This window comes from Pelodiscus sinensis, chromosome 2, assembly GCF_052426305.1.
Source record: "Pelodiscus sinensis isolate ZL-2025 chromosome 2, ASM5242630v1, whole genome shotgun sequence".
Lineage (NCBI taxonomy): Eukaryota > Metazoa > Chordata > Testudines > Trionychidae > Pelodiscus > Pelodiscus sinensis.
In genome coordinates, this window is record NC_143053.1 from 259208816 (window position 1) to 259229947 (window position 21132).

General features: G+C 44.1%; 1 protein-coding gene across 7 annotated transcripts in view; it reads right to left on the minus strand.

Annotated features, from left to right (window-relative positions):
- SCAP (SREBF chaperone) overlaps positions 1-21132 on the minus strand; it is a 100661-nt gene that overhangs the window by 77856 nt on the left and 1673 nt on the right. For 3 of the 7 annotated variants that reach the window (XM_075923014.2, XM_075923012.2, XM_075923015.2), the window contains one exon: positions 20578-20717. The exons of 2 other annotated variants lie outside the window; for them this stretch is intronic. The gene's annotated coding sequence lies outside the window, so the exon portion shown is untranslated. Of the gene's footprint in view, positions 1-3829; positions 4397-4707; positions 4729-20577; positions 20718-21132 lie in introns of those variants that run through there. 2 more of the 7 variants (XM_075923019.2, XM_075923016.2) reach the window with 2 other exon arrangements.

Genomic DNA, 21132 nt, shown 5'->3' on the forward strand with positions numbered 1-21132 from the left:
AGGACTGGGGGGTGTATTTCTGTTTCACTCTGCTCCACTTCTTGAAAGTGTTAAGAACAGAAGCATTAGAATGGTCAGTGTGCAGTCTCAAGATACTGCTGAATCAGCTTACATGAACAAAGTTATCTTCAAAACTACAATGGCTAGATTTCTTTAAAAGTCCTCAAAAGAAATTGACAACTTAGGACTGAATCCTTCCTGTTTTCCACTACCAAAAGGATTTGTCAAATCCTGTATAACCAACACAACAAAAACAAAAGGTTACATGGAAATAGATATGCCATTAAAGCAGTCTTTCATATGCTCATAAAAAAGTATTTTGCATTTCTGGAGCAGCTCACACCCGAGGATCTCACTGCACTTTCCAGACATGTTATGAAACTACTAAACTCCCTCAGGTGAAGTACTCCCTTCATTTTACTAATGGGAAAAATGGAGGTAAACTAAAGTTAGACAAAATGCCCTGGAACAGGGGATTCCAAATTGTGGTACTTGAGCCACTAACAATACAAAAGCTTCACAACCCATCCATTCACTTCACAATTTTTTTTAAATCAATGATTAGGACTCACTGCCCTAGCACACAAAATACATGTAACAGCCAGGAACAGAAGCTTTTAAAGCACTACACAATCATCAGATAAAGGTGCTTAAACAGTATTTCTGTATACCTTTTATCCATTTCTTACATAAGCACAGAGCATTATTATTGTTAGAGGATTACAAAAATTCCAGTACAGGCCTCAAGTGTGATTTAAATGAAGATGCTGTCCTCTCACTGCAATTCCAATGCTTTGCTAATTCCCAATCCTTCACCCAGCAAACAATGCTGAATGTAACAATGTAAAAGCCCTGAGGATCGGACTAAGGTGATCAGTACCTGTGTAAAGCTGCCTAAAAGACAGCCCTGCATTATATTTTCCCACCCGGCTATTAAGAAATGATGATGCAAACATTACTCCGCTATTGCTAGGGAAACAGATTTCTCAAAGCAGTCTTGCTACACATTCTATACCAAAAACATTGTGCTGAGTCTGTGGCCTTACCACAAAGGGCCAATCCAATGCTGCAACAGCTTCGCAGAAAAGGAGAATTCAGATTATAACCAGTTTGTGCTACAAACAGGATGGAAGAAGATTCAAACAAGCTGGAGTCACACACTACATTGCCACATCAGCTGGTTCTCCCCTCTCCCAGATACAAGAAAAGAAGGTGATAGCACATCTGAATCACTGCAGAATAATACAGTACAAGCCAGATCACAAGAAGGGAAGCAAAGCTTGACTGTAATAACATAAGCAAATTTTACACTGGTGAACTCTGCTCTTTGGACAGCTCAGAAGATAGAAGTCCCCTATTCAACAGGTACAGCATGGGCAGCAGGAGGGCTAGCTTCCCCACTAGCATGCCTCACTCATAAGGATGGACCTTCCCTTGCAAAGGAAGTTGAATCTCCATGATACATTCTACCACTGGTTTCTCTAGGCCAGGGAGAGCACTTTCAAACAGCTCTGCTATCTACTATGTTCACCGACATCTCCTAGGCTGCCAAGGGAACAAAGTTCACTAGAGTAAGAATTGCTTCACCACAAAAGTTTGATTTGAAGGTGATGGTCCCTCTCCCATGACTTGTTATCCCTTACTTCCATATGCAGGAAGTGAAATTTAACCAGAGCCAAAAAGATGAGAGCTGCTGGATAGTTTGTCCTGCATAGGTTGCAAAGGAGACTCTATGCAATCAGAATACCGAAGGCTGAAGACATTACACAAAGGCTTACAAAATTATATTAAAAGGAATTTTTCAGCTGGCTGACAAGCAGCCTCTAACACGGGCTGGGCAAAGAGGCATCTAGCGGGCCGGATCCGGCCCACCAAGCTGCCTGATCCAGCCTGCAGCCACCTCGAGGGCACCCTTGCTAAAGAGCAGCTGCAGCTGCTTTAAACAGCAGGCTGCTAACTGTGATGCAGTCTGGAAAGGAAGGAGAAAGCTTTTTGCACTGTCCCTGCCCGCTGGCAAAATCCCCAAGCTCCCATTGGCCAGTTTCCAGCCTATAGGAGATGGGGAATTTTGCAGAGGCAGCAAATGAAGCCTTCTCATCCCCTCCCTTCCAGTACTGGAGCAGAGCCATGTGGAGCAGCCAATCCAGTACACAGGCAGGGAGGGTCAGGTTCCTGTAGAGCTGCTGGCTGGTATCTGCCTAGGTAAGCACACCCCAGCCAAAGCCTGCCTGTGGCACCGCACCCCTCTCCCCATCAGCTTGCCCCAGGCCTCCACCCAAACCCTTTGTATTCTTCTCCCCACCCTCCTCCAGGTCACAATTCCTCCCTCGCAAACCCTGCACTCCCTCCTACACCCTTTCCTCAGGTCAGAGTCCTCTTCTGCACCCAGCACCCCATTTCCACTGCCCCAGCTCAAAATCCAAACCCTCTGCACCTCCTTCTCCCAGGTCAAAACTCCCTCTCAGACTCTGCTCCCTTTCCCCTAGACCAAAATCATCTCCTGGACCCTGCATTTCAAGATCCTGCCCCAGATCATAACCCCCTCCTTCATCCAAACTCCCTCTCAGACCCCACACATCAACCCAGACCCTGCACCTCCTCCACAGAAGTGTGGCTCTTGACCACTTACCAAAATCTTGGAGTGGCCCCCACTAAAAATTATTGCCCACCCCTGCTCTAACACATCAGAGGACTGCAATAAAGACAAATCCCAGGAGTCTCATATGAATGCAATGAAATCAATTCTTGCTGTTCTCCTATACTTCAATACAGGCAGAAAGAATAGCAAGCACTCACTCCATTCACTGCAGGGCCCAACCCCTCTTCCAGCTGATAATGACCTATTCTTACACTTCTGTGGTCAGGTAATCACCCCATTAAGTCACACACTACTGGATACTGCTACTGCTGTTAGCAGGCAAAAGAACTTTTTCAGTACACACACATTGTATAAGGACAACCTTTTCAACACCTTTTCTCCCACACCCCTTCCCTGTGCCTTTTTCCATACTAGAACACTATACCAGACACTTTCCTCATTCATCTCCCTTCTAAAAATTCTGAAGCTTGCCCTACCCTGTTGGCAGATCCTTGTGAACACAAGTTTGAGGCAGATTCAAAGGACACTGGCAGGTAATTAGCTTCAACTTTTAAGTTTTCAAAAAATGTCACTAACTTTCCAAAATGTCACCAAAAAATGAAGAAAAAATTAAATATTCCTCTGAAGTCTTGACAACATACTACAGCACCGGGCTAGTAAGAGTGAAAATAACTTCAGTATTTTATAGTCATCATTCAATCTTGGAGGAAACAATAAGCAGTACTGTTTTTTTTTAAAGGAATTTTACTTGATCTTACTATTTTTAAAAACATAGCTAAGGGATTCTGCTTTAAATACAATTTTTAACTTGCCAATATTTATTTGACGCACTAACAAATAGCAATGACCTCCACTAACCATCAGTTACTTCTTATTTATCCTTTCCACAATACAATTCCATAGCTTTTCCCACCATGCCCTTTGGGGGTAGCAGATATTCAAGACAGGGACTGGAATGCATCCGGCATGGTGAAGAGAGACATCATGCTATACCACTGACTAATATATTAGACTCCCCACTGGAGTGTAAAACATAACCTACAATCTGCATGTACTGTAGGAGCAGGTTGGCAGAGACCTGATATATCCCTTATACTTTGTATGAAGAAAACACATGCTTCCATTAGAACCAGCCCTCAACTTCGAAGTAGAATTTGCTAGGACCTTTGCTGGCATAATTGCATATGTACACTCTGTCTACATACTATTTCAGAAAAAGGAGGAACTCACCAAAAAAATGCAGATCTGTACAGGTTGTTCCACTTCTCCTCTTTGCCCTCTATGAAGCTGAAAAAGCTGGCTACTATTCCCTTACAATGCAGCTCTAAGGGTTAAATAGTGCAAGTGAGCTATCCGAAGGAATTCCTTTCCTAATGCTACATTCACTAGCAGTGTATTTACCAGACTGGTAACCTTCACCTTCCCAGAAGCGTCCATCCCCAGAGATCAGCAGGGGACAGACTACAGAATAACTCCTACTTTCAAAGCCATTTCAAAACAAGAGGCGTTTAACAAGACTGATCCTGCTTGGAGCTGGATGAAACATCCTGTTTCAAAACTGCACTGTCACAGGGGAATCACAGGTTCAGTAAAAGGTGCTGGAAAAAAAATCACTCTAGCCAAAGAAGGTTCGGTAAACAGACAACCACTACAGGACAGAGGACAATCCTTACATGGACATGCTATCTACTGTACTGTGCATACAATCAGACATGCTATCTACATACTGTACGGACGCAATCCTGTTATGATAAGACTGCTTAGGCAGACACCCCAGTCTTGTGCTGTGCCCCAGAGACAAACAGAATCTACAGGCGGCATCTCTAGTACCACAGTCTATCATTTCAACTTCAGTCTTCATTGAGCAGCCAAGAGTCACTGCAGTCTCTTTCCAGCACACACAGAGGAAATGGCTGGTGCACAAGTTACCTGGAACTCAGAACACGCAAGTGTTCCCAAGTAAGGTACAGATGAAAATGAATTCTACTACACTCAACGAGGAGGTCTTTGGGTCCCAGATAAAATACCTGAGGGAGCAGGTGTCTCAGGCCACTGCACAAGCTGCACAGCTAGAGCTGCTAAACTTACATCCTTTCTTTCTCCCTTACCAAAGCAGACCCATGCAGGAGCACTGACGGCAGCTGCAGTAGGCACGCGCCTCTCCTAGCCTGAAAGATGCTCAATAGCAGCAACAGTAAGAAAGGGGAAACGAAAGGCAAACCCAACCTTCCCATCACCCAATAAAAAAAGTCAACAGACTGAACTGATATTTTGACATCTGCTGCTCCAATGTGGGCTGATGGGTGGGAAGTTGAGCTATTTTTCTAAAGAGAAGTTCAGAGATGAAAATTGAAGTATGCATTGAGGACATTAATCTCTCTTCATGAGCCTGATGGGCAGTCAGCTCCACAACACCAGACTGCTGTTCTCTGCTGTTATTCCCACGGCAAGAACAGTGTGCTTTGTGTAACACCAAGGTACAAAGGCCAAGTGAAACCGAACACTTCCTGTGGGAAAATCACAACCCAAGCACTGACCCTTTGGGGGCTGGTGTCTTGTGTGGGTGAATACTGACTCAGCTATTTAGATATTGTGGGGCCTTGCTTCTGTGCAGAGTATTCTATGTATTAGAGTGTTCCCTTTAACATACCCTGACACAGAAGTGCATCTCTAACAAGTTCATTTCAGGTTCTATTTCCACCTCCAGAAAACATCAGTCATATGATCAACTCCAAACCACGGTTTGAACTGGGCCCCTTCTAAGTTTCTCATCACATGAGATACACATCAAGACTACCCTTTCAAATCCAAAACAATTCTGTTAAAAACATCACTATCTCTGACCACATCATCAACCAAGTCATCTCCCTGGTTCCTACTGCAGTGCACATCAAATTAAGTCCTGAAGATAAGACCAAATTGCCCCAGCTATATAGCGGACTCAATTTTCTATCATGTGGTTCATCAACATATAGCAACCAGCCAAAGAATGTTTTAGACCAGTATTCCTCAAACTGCAGTCCTACTCCAGGGGGTCTGCTAGCCCTGCTGATCAATTCTTCCCCTCCCTCCTAGTGCCTCCTGCACACTGCAGAACAGCTGTTCAGCAGTATGCAGAAGGCACTGGAAGGGCAGGAAGATAGATGCAAAGATAGAAGCAGGGATGGGGCATGCTTGGGGGAGAGGGTAGAAAGAGGCAGGGAAGAGAAGAGGAAGAGATGGAGCGGAGGCAGGACCTTGGGCTGAATGGGAGACTTGCGGAGGAGGGGGGGTTGTCTGCAAAAATTTGTAAATTAAAATAGGAGTCCTTAGGTTGTTAAAGTTTGAGAACCGCTGTATTAGGCTGCAAGCTGTTTGAAGCATGAACCATAGTTGTTTTTCCAGGCACCCACTGTATTCTCGGGGTGCTAAGAAATAATGCTCAGTATCAAAATAGCCAGGATTTGAGAATGCATGCAAGAAAAGCAAGCTGGCCTCACAAAGGCCTTAAAAAAAGAATGCAGCTGTTAAAACAAGCAACCCTCAATCTTAAAAACAGGCTCAATGATCCCTGTAACAACAAAGAACACTGAACCTATTATGGTAGCACACAAACACCAGCTCACATTTTTGGGACATCCCATGATCCTCTGCTCCAGAAGAGAAGAGTGTTAAGTTGAAGTGTGTCCAGGATAAATGAGTGAAGTATAGCAATTTCATTTGTTCTCATTTGCCAGAATATCCCTCTGAACTTTCAGTTGGACTAGATGTTCTTTGCTCCACTGACACCACTGCAGAAGCAGAACTTGCCTGGGACAGCCATAGTCAATAGCCTTACTTTGAAATTTAAGGGTTACTGTCAAACATCAGCTCTTGTAACTAGATCCAGTCTAGCCTATTGCCATTATCACTTACCAATGGGTCTCATCTACTTCATTAGAGGGTACCTTCTGGACAGCCAAATCTGGACATTATTTGAAGTGACTGCAAACTTAGATGCCATGCAGAAGATAAAACATTGAGGAGTGATTTTGATCAAGGACTCTGCAGTTATAGAAAGATCTTCACCAACTACCTAATGGGAGCTGCATTACGTTTGATCACATCACCACTAATGGAATAATCAGCCTCCTCTTGTTTATCAATCTTACTGCTTCACGACAAATGGCTAGGGAATGTAGCTGCACTATTAAGAATCAAAAGGATGATGCAAGAACCACATGCTATTACATCCTCTGCTCTCTACACTGGAATGCAACATGCTGAGAACCAACAAGAGATAAGGAGCAAGATCTACCACTGCCCTCTGCAAATTGATCATGGACTGAGGAGTGGGGGGGACCCACCTGACACTCAGCAGATACTTGCTTGATGCTCCAGGGGAAAGCATAAAAATTGCCAAGAATCCCATTGACAATCCCTTGTGGGCAGGAAGGGAAGGTTTTCCTAATTCTAGATCTGATAGTCAAGTGAAGCAAAAACTCTTTCCTGGACACAAGCAAATGTTAGCATAGCATAAGCATACAGTTCCAATTACACCCCAAAATGCCAGAATGATCCATACTGTCTTGCAAATGTATTTTTCCCCAGTTTAAAAAGTTTAAAATGTATCTCCATGAAAAATAATCTGTGAATAGAAGTACCACGTATTATTATTACTGTTTAATGAGGGGTTTGGATTTATTAGGAACTGGGGACACTTTTGGGAGAGGGGGAGTCTATACAGAAAGGGTGGGCTCCACCTAAACCAGGGTGGAACCAGACTGCTGGCACTAAACATTATAAAGGCCGTAGAGCAGTTTTTAAACTAAGAGATGGTGCGGAGATGCACGTAAATCGGATGGAGACTTCTCTTAGAGGAGAATCCATTGATAGAGATTCTCTAAGCTGTAGTCAGAAAGAGGGGAGGGGAGAGGACAAACCATGGGCCAGAGCAGACAAACAACCACATATAAAGGAATCCAATGCATCAGGGAAGGGCAGACAAATAAGCAGTGGCAAATTTTTAAAGTGCTTCTACACAAATGCTATGAGTCTGACTAATAAGATGGGTGAATTAGAGTACCTAGTATTAAAGGAAGAGACTGACATAATAGGCATCACTGAAACCTGGTGGAATGAGGAAAGTCTGTGGGACACAATCATACCGGGATATAAAATATATCAAAAGGATAGAGCAGGCTGGCTGGGTGGCAGAGTGGCACTGTATGTAAAAGATAATGTAGAATCAAATGAAATAAAAATATTAAATGAATCAACATGTTCAATAGAATCACTATGGATAGTAATTCCATGCTCCAATAAGAAGAAATTAACAGTAGGGATATATTACCAGCCACATGACCAGGACAGCGATTCTGACATTGAAATGCTGAGGGAGATTAGAGAGGCTACCAAAATAAAGAACTCTGTAATAATGGGGGATTTTAATTATCCCCATATTGACTGGATACATGTCACCTCAGAAAGAGAAGCAGAGATAAAATTTCTCAATGGTTTCAATAACTGCTTCTTGGAGCAACTGATACAGGAACCCACAAGGGGAGAGGCAATTCTCGATATAGTCCTGAGTGGAGCGCAGGATCAGGTCCAGGAGATAACCGTTACAGGACCGCTTGGGAATAATGACCATAATATAGTAACATTCAACATTCCTGTGGTGGGAAGAACACCTCAGCAGTCCAGCACTCTGGCATTTAATTTCAAAAAGGGGGAATTACGCAAAAATGAGGAGGTTAGTTAAACAGAAATGAAAAGGCACAATGACTAGAGCCAAATCCCTGCAAGCTGCATGGAAACTTTTTAAAAGATACCATAATAGAGGCCCAACTTAAATGTATACCCCAAATTAAAAAACATAGCAAGAGACCTAAAAAAGAAAGAGTCACCGTGGCTTTACCACCATGTAAAAGAAGCAGTGAGGGACAAAAAGGTATATTTTAAAAAGTGGAAGTCCAATCCTAGTGAGATAAATAGAAAGGAACATAAACACTGTCAAATCAAGTGGTAAAATGTAATAAGAAAAGCAAAAAAAGATTTTGAGGAACAGCTAGCCAAAAACTCTCAAAGAAATAAAATATTTTTAAGTACATTAGAAGCAGGAAGCCTGTTAAAAAACCTGTGGGTCCCCAGACGATCGAGATATAAAAGGAGCAATCAAGGATGATAAAGACATTGCGGATAAACTAAATGATGTCTTTGCTTCAGTCTTCATGGCTGAGGACGTTAGGGAGATTCCAAAATCTTTGTGGATGATGAATCGGAGGAACTGTCCCGGATTGAAGTGTCATTAGAAGGTGGTTTTGGAACAAATAGAACAACTTTATGTTAACAAATCTCCGGGACCGGATGGCATTCATCCAAGGGTTCTAAAAGAACTCAAATGGGAAATTGCTGAACTATTATCTGTGGTTTGTAACCTATCCTTTAAATCGGCTTCCGTACCTAATGACTGGTAGGTAGCCAACGTGACACCAATATTTAAAAAGGGCTCTAGAGGCGATCCTGGCAATTACAGACCAGTAAGTCTAACTTCAATACCGGGCAAAATAGTCGAAACAATAGTAAAGAATAAAATTGTGAGGCATGTAGAAGAACATAATTTGTTGGACAAAAGTCAACATGGTTTCTGTAAAGGGAAATCCTGTCTTACTAATCAGAGTTCTTTGAAGGGGTTAACAAACATGCAGACAAGGGGGATCCAGTAGATATAGTATACTTAGATTTTCAGAAAGCCTTTGACAAGGTCCCTCACCAAAGGCTCTTGTGTAAATTACATGGCCATGGGATAAGAGGGAAGGTCCTTTCTTGGATTGAGAACTGGCTAAAAGACAGGAAACAAAGGGTAGGAATAAATGGTAAATTTTCAGATTGGAGAGGGGTAACTAGTGGTGTCCCCCAAGGGTCAGTCCTGGGACCAATCCTTTTCAACTTATTCATAAATGATCTGCAGAAAGGGGTAAGCAGTGAGGTGGTAAAGTTTACGGATGATACCAAACTGTTTAGGATAGTCAAGACAGAAGCAGACTGTGAGGGACTTCAAAAAGATCTCACCAAACTCAGTGATTGGGCAACAAAATGGCAAATGAAATTTAATGTGGATAAGTATAAAGTAATGCACATCGGGAAAAATAACCCCAACTATATGTACAGTATGATGGGGGCTAATTTGGCTATGACAAATCAGGAAAGAGATCTTGGAGTTATAGTGGATAGTTCTCTGAAAACTTCCACACAGTGTGCAGCGGCGGTCAAAAAGGCAAATAGGATGCTAGGAATTATTAAGAAAGGGATAGAAAATACTACACAGAATATCTTACTGCCCCTGTATAAAACTATGGTATGCCCACATCTTGAATACTGTGTACAGATGTGGTCTCCTCACCTCAAAAAAGATATTTTGGCCTTGGAAAGGGTTCAGAAAAGGGCAACTAAAATTATTAGGGGTTTGGAACGGGTCCCATATGTGGAGAGGTTAAAGCAACTGGGACTTTTCAGTTTAGAAAAAAGGAGACTGAGGGGGGATATGATAGAGGTATGTAAAATCATGAGTGGTGTGGAGAGGGTGGATAAAGAGAAGTTATTTATTAGTTCCCATAATAGAAGAAATGAAATGAATGGGTAGCAGGTTTAAAACTAATAAAAGAAAGTTCTTCTTCACACAGCGTGTAGTCAACCTGCGGAACTCCTTGCCAGAGGAGGCTGTGAAGGCTAGGACTATAACAGAGTTTAAAGAGAAGCTAGATAATTTCATGGAGGTTAGATCCATAAAAGGCTGGCTATTAGCCAGGGGATAGAAATGGTGTCCCTGGCCTCTGTTTGTCAGAGGCTGGAGAAGGATGGTAGGAGACAAATTGCTTAATCATTGTCTTCGGTCCATCCTCTGTGGGGCACCTGGTGCTGGCCACTGTTGGCAGACAGGCTACTGGGCTAGATGGACCTTTGGTCTGACCCAGTACGGCCGTTCTTATGTTCTACAAATAACATACACCGATCTAAACTCCATTTCATCTTCTTGGTGAAGTGCCCTCTCTCCATAGAACACAGACATATGACATCCCCACTCTCCATGTGACTGAGACAAATTGGAGGATAGGGCCAAAAGAAATCTGATACGGTTCAACAAGGACAAGTTGAACAAGGATGGAAGAATCCCAAGCACTGTTACAGGCTGGGGACCAATTGGCTAAGTAGCAGTTCAGCAGTAAGGACCTGGGAATTACAGTGGATGAGAAGCTGGATAGGAGTCAACAGGGTGCCCTTGTAGCCAAGAAGGTTACAAGGATGTGGGGCAGTGGTGATAGTGGTGCATTAGGAGAAGCATTTCCAGCAGATCAAGGAAAGTGATTATTCCCCTTTATTCAGCATTGGTGAGGCCACATCTGGAGCTTTCCGTCAAGGTCTGGGCCCCCCACTACAGAAAGAATGTGTGCACATTGGAAAGGGTCCAGCGGAGGGCAACTAAAATGATGAGGGGGCTGGAGCACGTGACCTACGAGAAGAGACTGAGGGATTTCAGCTTATTTAGTCTGCAAAATAGAAGAGAGAGGGGGAATATGATAGCAGCCATCAATTTCCTAAAGAGAGGTTCCAGAAAGGATGGAGAGGTGCTATTCTCAATGGTGACAGATGGCAGAACAAGGAGCAATGAATGGTCTTAAGTTACAGTGAGGGAGGTCTAGGTTGGAGATTAGGAAAAACTATTTCACTACTTCAGTACTGGAATGGGTTACCTGGGAAAGGGGTAGAATCTCCATTCTTAGAGGTTTTGAAGTCCCAGCTTGACAATGCCCTAGCTGGGATGATTTAGTTGGGGTTGGACTTGATGACCCCGAGGTCTCTTCCAGCCCTAAGATTCTATGACATCACGTTTAACACTTCAGTTGTAAATTTTTGGGTATATCTTTCTATTTGCACTGTGAAGCACCTAATACACTTTCTGGGCATTGTGAAATAAGACCACAACTCTCTTCAGTTTATCAAGATATTTGATAAATGAAACCAATGAATGAAGACCATCATGTATTTTGGACTAAGTACTTTCAGTTTGGGGACAGCTAGGTTGGCTGGTAACTGCCACTATCTCCACTGCCCCACATCCTGTTCACACATATATACAGGATTCACTGAAAGCAGGAAGTACAATTTAGAACGTACACCACATTAGATGTAGGAGAATTACTAAACCATTTTTAGACACTAATTATTATGCTGAAATAGAGTATAGCATCCTCTTCCTCTAGTCTAAAAAGTGTCTTACAGCAGATCTTTACTCTTGTTGAAGACAGTGAGAGGCAGGGATGTAAGAGAGCTAAGGCACCCACATTATTTATTGTATGTATTGCAATCGTGCCTAGGGGCTCCAGACATGGACTAGGGCCCATGTTAGGTGCCACACACACACACGACAATCTCTGACAAAGAGCTTGCAGTCTAAGCATGAGACAAGACACAACAGGTGGATAGACAAGGGAGCATAAGGAAAATGAGAGATCTCTGTTCTCGCAAGACCTGCATATTGCCCCACTAGCCAGAGAAGTATCCAATCTAGTGGTTAAAGCACAAGCCCTGAGCTTTAGTTCTCTTTTCACACCATCTCACTAACCTTCAGCAAGTCATTTCCCCACCTGTATGCATAGAGATAATATTTACCTCTCCATTCCTTTCTGAAATCTCTGGAGAATGCTGAGAGTACAAAAGGTTGTTGTTTTTTTTTTTTTTTTTTTTTTTTACTGTATCTAATACAAATACACATCAGTTATGTATTATATGCACAGTATACCCAGAAGAGATTCACTTGGCTCTTAAATAAGCAATTCCCCAACTGCACTGTCATGTGTTTACTTCTACATTTAGTTTTGGATAAAAGTTTGGCACTGCTTCTGATCTTTATCCTGAGCACATGACTCCTCTCCTTGAAGGACAAATCCCCAATGCATGACAAAGCAAGATAAAACTGAACAAACTGTGGTCTTTATTGCCCTCTAGTTTAAAAAAACAGATTCTCCTCTCTATGTGCCAAGACCCATTTCTGCATTTCATGCTCCTTCCTAGCGGTGGCTTTGGGTACACTTTTGAACACAGTATTTTCTATAACGGCAGCCTTGTTAAGAGGGATACAACCATGACAGAAGAGAACATCCATATTTCATTTAGTTTTTTTCCATTTTCCAAGGGCAATTTTTTTGGTGGAAAAAGAAAAAGAAGGTTTATGTAACCTTTCTACTGGAGGGGTAAGTGATGCAGGAAATTGCTATTGCTTTTCTCATCTCTAGACCATTAGCTCAGTCTTGGGGCTACATAGACACTGAAGTGAATTTTCAAAGCACTTGCCAGATAAGGACTTTGCTGTGCTGATCTAGTTTATCACACTTCTCAGTCTTCTCCTTCCCATCATAACATGATTTTACTTAGGAGTGATGGATTGGGTAGGTTTTCTGCATCCTTTGGTGGCATTCTGAGGATCAGATGTATTATTATACTTTTCAAGGAAGTTGGTTGGCATCTTCATTTTCCTGCTACAGATGGTAATTTGTTAGCAGTAAGCATAATTCTCCATGGGCTTTTACCAGCCAGGACACATGTATTTCATAGATACCAGCTCAAATATTTACAACAGCTATTACAGTAAGACAGGCTCTAACTCTTTCAGAGGTGATGGAGCAATTAAAATGGTCTAGTCCATTTCCAAATGTTATGCCTTAACCAATTCCTCAAAGATTTTCTCCAGAGTAGGACAAAAGCCAGCCACAGCAACCAGTTCTTGGATCTGATGACTGATTTAAGCCAGGGGTGAGGAACCTCAGGCCCCCAGCTTGCCTGGATCTGGCCCCCGAGGCTCAGGGGTCACTCCCACCAGAGGGCTGGAGCGCACAAAATGTACGAGCTTGTGCCTCCCCACATTCTCTTCACACACCTGAGCCTAGGGGAGTGTCTTTCTCCATCTCAGTCAGGAACCACATCAGAAGGGGGGGGAGGACTTTTTTATTTTCTGGGTTGGGGTTGTTTCTCTCGTGTACAGCCCGACTGATTTTTCTGTGCATCTCCTGCACTCTGCCTTGAAGCTGTCTCCGCAGGAGCCTCCTACTTTCTGTGCAGGGCAGGGGAGGGAAAGGAAGGGCGCTGATGTCAGAGTGCCCCCTCTCCAACTCTGTATCCTATCTCCACAGAGCAGACAAGGGGCACAACAGGAATTGGGATGGAGTTTGCTGGCTGCTTTAGGGAGTGGTACAGGTCGAGGGCAGGGGTGAAGCTGCTTTAACCTCACTGCACCGCCACCCAAGAGCCACCTGAGGTAAGCAGTGCCAATTGGAGCCCACATCCCAAAACCCTACCCCAGGCATGAACTCCCTCCTGCAACCCAAGCCCCTGCCCTAACTTGGAGCACCCCTGCATCCAAATGCACTCCCAGAGGCTGCACCCAGAACCCACTCCAGTACCCCAACTGCTTGCCCCAAGCTCAGCTCAGAGCCCCTCTCACACTCAAAATCCTTTAATCTAGGATAGAGCCTGCACCTCAACCCTCTGCCCCAGCCTGGTGAAATTGAGAGAGATGGGGGGGAAAGGAGGGAAGGGAGGGAAGATGGAGTGAGCAGGGGTGGGCCTCAGAAAAGGGGCACAAAAGAGGCAGTGCAAGGCTCTTTGGGTTTGAGGTAGATCTTGGATTGCATTTAAATTAAAAAAGTGATCTCATATTTAAAAAGGTTGGAGACCACTGTCCTACAGGAAGACTTTGTGTAGCTGACAAATAAGACTTGGATCAGGTTTTGTGCCACCAACATGTGTTTTCTGCCCAAACACTCCCTTGTATTTAATTCACCAGTCAACTTTGGTGATGTTCCTAATTGATACTGAGTGGAATAGCCTATTAGTTTACTCATCCCTTACCCTTACAGTTGAGTGGTTTGCCTTGTAGGATATGCTGGAACTTAAAACGATTCAACTTTTTTTGAGAGTAAGCCAGTCCAAGTTAGTGGTTATTGTAACAAGAACATGCACACAAGAATTACTATTAAACCCACTTTCAATTTCTCAGATAAAAGGTGCTACAGAAGCACATGCTTTCCCAAAACTAGCCAAGTCTCAACTTCATAGACAGTACGGAATCTGGAAAGAGACTGTCTAGCTCAAGATCACACACCAAGCCCAGCAGAGTTTACCATTAGCACATACCACCCCCTTCAAGCAACTGTTTTATACATTTTGCCTTTTTTTAGGGCTATGCAATAATGTGGTTTTGAATCTAAAGAACCTTTTGAAGTTCTAAACAAAACTAGAGGACAAATACAGGGATTTCAGAAATCCCAAGTGCATCACAATGCAGGAAAAAAACACCTTACGTAGCATATTTCCATTAGCTGGTCCCAGGCAACCAATCAGGCAACCAATATCCTCAGCCTGATGAACACTTAAAAGTATTGGCAGCACAGCTATTTTGGTTAGGAGTGTGAAAAAAGTCACCCCCTTGACGTAACCATACAAGCAAATGCTCTAACGTACAAATGCAGTTACATCAACAAGAAAGTCCTTTTACCAATATGACTCTCTCTCTTGGGAGAACTGGCATGTAATAAGCTCTCTCAGCAAAAAGAACCTATTTGCCAGTATAAGCTGCATCTCCACTAGGGCAGTTTATTAATAGCAGCTCTGCTGGCATCCTTATACTGTACTGGCAAATCCTTTTAAGTGTAGACAAGGTATTAGACTTGCAAAGTTTTTTCCAATCACAACTTTCTTCACTCTTGTGAGTTTCAGCTCTGACAACTTATGGGTGCTCTCCTCGAAGAAAGAGCAATGAGCTGTGCTAAGGGGGAGGAGGGGCAGGAGCTGAGCATACTTCTTAGCCCTCAAAGTATAAACTTAGTTTTCAGTGTTAATTTCCCTGTGAAGCCACCTGATGTTCAAACACTAAAAATTTTACATAAATTATTATAACAGTGACTGTCCATTTAAACAGCACCTTTCAACAAAATGAAATTTCAAAACACTCTGCAAACTTACTAAACAATTGTACAGCAGTACTAAGTTCTCACACCCCACTGAAATGCAGGTATCTGTGAGGTGACAACACTAATGATTATTTTATTACAAAAATACTTTATCAGCCGCCTGAACACACAAGGTGCTAGTAGCTCAGAATGCCTGCTGAAGCCAGCACCTTGCAGGAACAGATCCTCTGTTAATTCTGAACAATATGGTAATCATATATAAAAAAAATTACAGATTAGACATTTGATTTTTGGGAGTAGCAAACCACTACCCCATCCACTGGTGGAACACCCAACATACTTTATTACATAATTAGTCTGACTTTGAGACTGCTGCGGATCAGAACAAGACACCTATTCCCCAGGCATCTCTGTCACAATGCTTCAGGCAAGATTAAATTTAACCACAGTTAAAGGAAAAATGCAACTCATCTCCCCTTCCCATACTCAGAGGCTGCCCCTTCTCTCAGGATGGAGCCCACGGTCCTAGAAGCACGACTCCTGTTTCCCCGTCAAGAAACTGACTATACAGGTGCCCGAACCTCAGGACTAGCATCAAAGAATCACTAAACACCCAACATAGGACATAGTTCCATTCTGTTGCTTTTTCTTCATTGATTTGGATTCTTCCAAAGAGCACTGCAAATTCTAAGCAAGAGAGGCTTTTATGGATCCTAAGACACACAGCTGCATTACTGCAGAACTCCCCCACAGCTGGCCCTTCAGAGATCCTCCACTGGATCTAACAACTTCTATGCTTTGTTTCTAAGACACTGCATAATACGGAGACGAAAGGGTGGTTACTTGCATGGTTTGGGTAGAACCAGAAGAGACCAATGTTAGAAAAAACAGGAGACCCAGGAGCAGATGGGGTAAACCACTTTATTGCCCTTGCACGTTTACCTCAGACATTCAACACAACGTTGGAGTGGGGCGACAGCACCATCTGGCAGGAGCTCTTGCAGGAGATGTTCTTGTTCTGCCAGTTGCAGATACAGATGGGCTGCCATTTCTCCCAGTCTATGACAGCCAGCCCTTCCTTGGCCTCCAAGCAGATGCACTTGCCAATGCTCTCACAGAGCCAGCCCGGGTGCTCGCTGATGCTGCTTTTCTGGGGGACGCCAGCATTCACGGTCACCTGCTGCTCGTCCTAGTGGCCCAGGCGTTCCTTGCACAAAACAGTGGGGTTATGGTCCATGAAGCCCTTGTTGGGCGAGGCCTGCAGGTCAAAGAGGATGAAGTCCAGCTTCACCTTGAAGCAGGGCCTATAGTCTGGGTGGGCCCGTTCCAGGCCATGATGAAGTGCTTCTGGATGAAGAGGGGGGCAAAGGTTGGCTTCTCGGCCTGCCCACAGGCACCAGCCACAGCAAACAGCAAGAGCCATGGTGCTGCCAGCATGGAGCCTCCCCACATTACTCTCACTGGGTCCTGGGATGGCTTCAGGTAATAGCCTGGGCAGGCTCAGCACCCCATCCCCGGCCGTGCCTCTCCCAGAGCCACCAGCCCAATGCCACCCCCCTTCTTGGGCAGCACTCTTGCCGATGCTGGAGATCAGATCTGCCCTGCTCAGCACATCCAGCTTGCGGCCGTAGATGGGCCTGGTGTAGATGAAGATGGGCAGCGAGTAGCCACCATGGCGCTGGTGGGAAATCCACAGGGCCTCCATGACCAGAGAGCGCATGAACTTGCAGCTGTTCACGGAAGAGGCCAGGACCCGTTGAGGTAGATGGAGGGTAGAGCTCCTTCCAGAGCCAGGCCACTTGGACGTTGTATTGAATGTCCGAGGTAAACGTGCATGGGCAATAAAGCGGTTCCATTTACCCCATCTGCGTCTGGGTCGCCTGTTTCTTCTCTAACATCCTGTTCATGACGCCAGATGTTAGAGAAGAAACAGGCGACCCAGGAGTGGATGGGGTAAACGGAACTGCTTTACTGCCCATGCACGTTTACCTCGGATATTCAACACAGTTTTAGAGTTGCAATAAAGTAGTTCCATTTACCCTATCCACTCCTGGGTTGCCTGTTTCTTCTCTAACATCTGGCATCACAAACAGGATCCCAGGGGAGATGCGTGCCTGATCATCAGGTCTCGATGGATCAATGGGTAAGTCTGACAGGTTCTTACTTACTGCAACAACTGTTAGGGATTTTATTAACAAGTTAGTGGGGAAGTGGGAGGGGGTCCTTATGTGGATTCCTCCCGGGGTCATCAGGATTGGTCTGCCATCCAGGGGTGGGTGGACGCCTCCCTGATGTCCAGGGGTTCCCCGGGCTATGCTGGTGCAGGCTCTGTGCGACGGTCAGTCACCTCTGTAGGAGGAAGTTGCTAATCTTGGAAGCAAAGTAGAAACCATGCAGCAGATTGCTGAGAAGCAGCGTGCTGTTAATTACTAGGGTATGTTGGCAGCCGGGATGTCTGAAAACTGCATGGATGATTTTTAATCGCCTTAAGTCAGAGAGCCTGGCCCTGAAGGGTCAAGCAGACACCTTAAAGTAAACTTCTCACCCCCCTCCTACTACTTTTACCCATTCTATCCTTTTACTTCTGTTACTCCTTTCTGCCCCTCTTTGAAGCAAAATTCCTGTTTCCCTCACCCTCCTCTCTTCAAGGAGAAGTATACAAACATAGGACATTTGAAATTTTTAAGAAAGGGATCAGGAGGTGTGGGGGCAAGTTAAAAAGACCACTCTCCATGCTAAACTGGTAAAGTAAACCTGTGCCCATGGAAAGGGACCATTCAGCAAGAGAGAAAAGGACAGGGACGAGCCAACTCAGCACAGGGACTTCAGGCAAAGGAGGGTGCGGGTGCAGACCTCCCGGAGAAGGCTGGAGAGTGGCATTGCCACTGATACTGGCAAGTGAGCCGAGGGTGGGTGAATGATGGGCCTAAAGGAATATACCTTTTTAGATTCTGCATCAAGCTTGAATTTGGCAACTGGCCCAGCTCCAGAAAGTGGGCGCAGAAAACCATGTGAAGGGGCTACAGGAGGCCAAAGTTGGGGAATTGAGCAACTTGGATTATTTATACCCTTAGAGGGGGAACCTTTTGAGTTTGCTCCCTGGGTTACTGGCCCTCACGTTCAGCTAGACATCATAGGGATCCCCAGTTTACACGTGTATCATTGTTTTATGCAGCTACAGTCTGTTCCTGATGGGCAGGGTTAAGTAGTCCCCATGGGTTTGGTGTGTAGTGAGACCATGAGTCTAAAACTGGGATTCATTCCCTGGGGATGGAAAGATTTATTGGCCTGGGCAATAAAGTGGTTCCATTTACCCCCATCCGCTCCTGGGTCACCTGTTTCTTCTCTAACAACCAAGGCTGCAGATAGAGGACAAGCCATGCTGGTTTAAAGACAAAGAAGAAGCTTGAATGTGAAAAAGGTAGGAGGAAGGCAGTGACGGGATTTAGAAAGGTTGGACACAGTGAAAGCAGCAGGAAGGAAAAAGATTCTCACAGCCATATTTTGGTCAGGATAGAAGGGCAAAAAGGCAGGAAGACCAGAGATTTCAAAGATTTTTGAATATTCAACTTCAGTTTTCCTTTAGTCACCGTATTCACTATTTCTCCAAGCTGCTGTAATTAACCTGCATGTCTATAATGTGCTGACATTTAACACAACATACTAAATAGATTTAAAATGGGCTTACAGTTCTCAAGGTGTATCATCAATGGGGAATCATCATTGATCAGTTGTGTTTGCCACGCAGGGTCCCACAAGGATCAGCTCTTGGCCCTATGCTATTTAATATTTTTTATCAGTGACGTGAATTAAACAGGTGTGGCTCAACCAATAGGGTATGGAGCAGCTCCCCGCCTGCCCCAGGCAGGGGGGTTGCTCCAGCCCCATGAGGCCCACCGGAACAGCCGCCTGTCAATAGTGGGCCTGGCCAGCCCCCACAATGCCACAGGTTACATGCTGGCTTCCCTTGCCACCCCCATTCCTGGGGAAGCGGCTTCACTGTGGCAACAAAACCTTCTCCCTGGGAGCTGGGTCAGCAAGGGCTGCCGGCCCTGCTCCAAGGGAGGCTTTTCTGCGGGCTCTGCAGTATTAAGCTTATTTAAACGTTATACTGCAGAGCCCACAGTGCATGTAACCACTATGATTTTTAACAGTTACACGGTTACTTTTTTAACCTCATTTTTACATTCCATTGCAGATAAAAATTGGGGGAGTGGTACAAAACAAAGAGAACAGGTCACTGGTTCAAAGTGATCTGGATTGCCTTGCAAACTGGGTGAAAGCAACCAATACATGCTTTTAACACAGCTAAATGTAAATGCGTGCATCTATGAACAAAGAAGGCAGACCTTTCTAACAGGATGGAGGACACTATCCTGAGACGCAGGACTCTGGAAAAAGATTTTGGCATCCTGGTGGATAATCAGCTGAACCTGAGCTCCCAGTGCAGCACTGTTGCCAAAAGAGTTCACGCAATCCTGAGATGCCTAACAGTGATATTTGTGTAGAAGCACATAGCTTATTTTACCTCTATATTTGCACTAATGTCACCATTGTAGCATACCCCAAGCTACACAACTTTAACTCAAAGACTGTCACTACTTTCTAGCCATTTGATCACATTTATTTTTCTCTTGCAGTTTCATGAAAAATTTGATACTAGCCAAGTCCAGCAACCCCTTTACTTCAATAAAAGAAACATTTAAAAATTATTCCAACAATTGTCTCCAGTAAAGATTTAATTTGACCAGATTAATTATGAATATCAGGCTACACTTTGACTTTAAAAAGTGACTGTATTTTGCCCTCCTCGAACTTTAGTGAGTCAGATTATTGAAGCCACATATTTGGAAAGGCAAAGATAAGCATCCTGACAGACTGAAACTTAATTCAAGATACAAAGCAGAATTAGTATCAGCCATTCCAATTATTCACTGAAAGCTAAATATTCTTGTGAATAAAGTCAGAAGCCAACAGCATGTTTAAACATTCAACAAAACAAATAAACCTAAACAATTTCCCCTTTTAAAAAGAACAAATCATCTGACCCACCTGTTGCATCATACAATAGTTTTGGTAATCCTGATCTTATTGTATTCATGTGTTGCTATGGAAGTCATTGCTTTCTCAAAGGACTCTTTATAAAGAGGTAAGACACGTGCAAAGAGGAAGCTCCTTGGTATTTTAACACTCTAGAAATAAATAGAAGTTATATTCAGAGATTTTGGCAAATGGCAACTGGTGCAGGTTCTCCTTCCAAAGCCCCAACTACTAGCAAAAGCCCAACTATTTCTACTCACCACACACAGACACACCTCCACATCACCTCAAGGTTTGCCTTCATGCACAGCACTGTAGCTGTGTTAGCAAAGATACTATGATGCCAACAGGAGAGCTTCTCCCATTGGTGTAGTTAATCCACCTCCCCAAGAGGCAGTAGCTATGTCCATGGAAGCACTCCAGTCAATACAGCACTGTCTACACAGGGGATTAGCTCATTACTGGGGGAGGGGGAGAGCATGGATTTTTCACACTCCTGGTGGTATAGTTATACCACGATAGGTCTGCAGTGCATACCTGGCCACAGTCTTCCAATAGCTCCAGTTT